This window comes from Arvicanthis niloticus, chromosome 13 (genome assembly GCF_011762505.2).
Source record: "Arvicanthis niloticus isolate mArvNil1 chromosome 13, mArvNil1.pat.X, whole genome shotgun sequence".
Lineage (NCBI taxonomy): Eukaryota > Metazoa > Chordata > Mammalia > Rodentia > Muridae > Arvicanthis > Arvicanthis niloticus.
Genome location: NC_047670.1, coordinates 36,556,251 through 36,559,281, shown reverse-complemented (window position 1 = coordinate 36,559,281; position 3,031 = coordinate 36,556,251). Strand labels below are relative to the sequence as shown.

Genomic DNA, 3,031 nt, shown 5'->3' with positions numbered 1-3,031 from the left:
TTTTTCATGTCAGAAAAAAAACTAAAAGCAGGCCATCAGTCGCCATATCAGAAATGGATGAGGAAGGAATTCAAGCCATTTCCTCATCACACTTCCTTCAGTGAGGGTGACTAATCTGAGCGGAGTCGCCCATTCCATTAATGTACTTGTTCACTTAATCATGTTCTAGTGGAATCTTGACCTTCACAAGATGTGAATTCTAAGTTCAGCTCAAAATATTGACTATAAACATTTTATTATGTAATAACTGGGTCTGGGATGTAGATCAGTCATAGAACGATTGCCTAACATGCATGAGGCTTTAGGTTCCATTGCTGGATAATACTGAACAATGATGATGATGATGATGAAGATGATGATGATGAAGATTATGAAAATGATGATGATGAGGAGGAGGAGGAGGAAGAAGAGGAGGAAAGGGATGAGAGTCACTGCAGTAGCCCCTGCCACAGCCATGCCGACTATATGCTGGTGCTGGTCCTGCACAGCAAGAGCACATGGAACCCAGAGAACAGCTTGGAGGCGAAGTACAGCAGGCAAGCATTGGGAGATGCCAGCTATAAATTTGACATCTGCTTCACCTCCATGTAGAAGAGAGTACTCTGGATCCTCTGGGAACTCCAGGTGTGGCTGCCAGTAGCCAGGAGCTGGTGCCTCACAGATGTGGCTGCCAGTAGCCAGGAGCTGGTGCCTCAGTGAGTGACACGATGGTGTCTGACTGGTCTTGATAAAGGAGGTACTGCTGGTGAGCGGGGTGAGGAGCAGGTAAGAGCTGGAGACAATCTTCCAATAGAGCCCAGTCATCCCTTCTATGAAAATATCAGTAAGGAACGCAGACCATACTGAGGACAAGCTACCCTCCTGTGAGAACCTGAAGGACACTATTGCCAGAGCATTGCCCTTCTGGACTGAAGAAATTGTCCCCCAGATCAAGGGAGAAAGAGTACTGATTATGGCCCATGCCAACACCTTCGGGGCAACATCAAGCATCTAGAGGGTCTCTCTGAAGAGGCTGTTATGGAGCTGAACCTGCCATCTGGATTTCCCATTGTCTATAAATTGGACAAGAGGCAGTAACTATAGTTTTCCATCGCCCTTGTTTGTTAAGGGTCTGCTTAGGAAGAGCTCAGAGAGGAACCATGCTCCTCATGACTGATGAGGAGAAGCTGCAGCATAGTATTGTTCCTGGAGCCTGTCCTGCACTCTTCTGCAGTTAGAGAACAGGAGGCTGTTGTCATTCAGAAAGTAACTTGCATGGTGATTTAATAGATACTTCCTCTCTGACTCTAAAGAAATAGCTGACCTCAGAAGGTTGGGGTCAATCCTGTCAGTCCTGTAGGTTACATTTACTTTTACCGAAAATAAAACATTAAACTTAGCAGCACACAAAATGCTCTCTGTGGTTTCAAATGGTAGCTGAAATAAGTCCCATATGGTCAACAGAACATAAGCCATGGGGTAAAGTCCTTGTCCTCAAGGGGGCAGGAATGTCTTGCTGTGTGTTAGGATACCTTTACTCTGTTTTGTAGATGTGAAGTGTCCTCTGATCATGTGCAAGATTTTGTCTCTCATTGTGTGAACCATCTTCCAGATGCTTGACCCTACCATGTGGGTTCAGAACTTGTTTGGGGCATAGCTGTTAAATCTCTTTCCAGATCATATAATAAGGGAGTGATGTGTAGTAGTAGCAGCAGCAGCAGCAGCAGTAGTAGTAGTAATGGGATGAGAGAGACTGGAGCTCTCAATAGTCCTAGAATAAAAGATAATACTGATTTGATGAAGGCAAATACTAATAACATAGTATGCTCTCTAACCCTCCCTTCTCTTGACAGCTAAGGTGAATTTTGGCATTTGTCATTCTTTCTCCTTATCTCCTTATCTCCCACTCTGTGAATCCCTGGAAGAATGAGGGTCATAAGCAAGGACAGTCTATAATCTCCACTGTTGGCACCTGCAATACCTAGTTTAGAGCAAGTCACAATTCTTTCATCTCCTACCCAATATTTTTTGAACACCTACTGAGTATAGGTAAACCATTGAATCACAGGCCCTGCAGACTGAAGTACAAGAGCCCTCCTCCAGTCTCATGAAGCACCTAAAAGTCAAATCCAGGGTTCCTAAGTATTAAACTGGCATTGTATCTTCAAGTAAAGAGATTCAGACTTTGGTGACTTATAGAAAGTCTGTTATGAAGCAGTTAGAATGGCAAGATATCAAACCTTTTGTTTTCATGACTAGGCTTCTTCTGAGGGACCCCTTCCTCTTGTCTTATAAAAACATCCTTGCAAGAACAGTCATTCATGATGCTGACACTATAAGTCTCTTCAGATGCCCAGAAATAGTTGCTACCACATCACTAAGTGGCTCACTTGGATTCTGCATATCGCTGACATCTAGATTCATAGCTTATGTCCATTCTCAACCAAAGAAAATAAACATGGAGAAAGAAACTCGTCATCAAAATAGCTACCTTAAACAGCACATCACTCTTCCTCCAACATGCAGCCAGTTTCACCCTCTACAAAGAAACCTTTAATTGTCTACTGACTCTGATGGCATGACAATTACTAGAGAAAGCTTTTCTCAGGCTCTGGAACACTGTGATGCAGTATGAAGGGAGAAGCCAAGATCACAGAGAGCTCTGATGTTCAAAGAGGTTGAACACAGAAACCATTGCATATGACAATGGAATGAGGACAGAGCAGTTCTACTGTGAGTCCTTGTTTCGACTCTGACATTTTTTATGATGCTGGCATGTTTAACATCTCTGTCCTTCTATTCCTACTTTACCCAAGGTGGTCAGAGCACTTGAATTATGAATCTTTGTATCAGTAACTATAAAATGGGAATATTTTTATGATTGCAGTACTCTTTGGAGAGTTTGTAAGTGTTTTTTTTTTTATTTTATTATTATTTTGAGTGAGTGAGTAGGGGGCACTCATGCCACAGTACGTGTATGAAGGTCAGAGAACAACTTCATGATGTTGGCACTCTCCTTCCATGAGTAAACATGGGCTACAGGGATTAACAG

At 42.9% G+C, this 3,031-nt stretch overlaps 1 pseudogene; it reads left to right on the top strand.

Moving 5' to 3' along the window:
* The first annotated feature begins 465 nt into the window (after positions 1-465).
* Positions 466-1,077, top strand: LOC117719238 (phosphoglycerate mutase 1 pseudogene; annotated as a pseudogene).
* Positions 1,078-3,031: the final 1,954 nt, after the last annotated feature.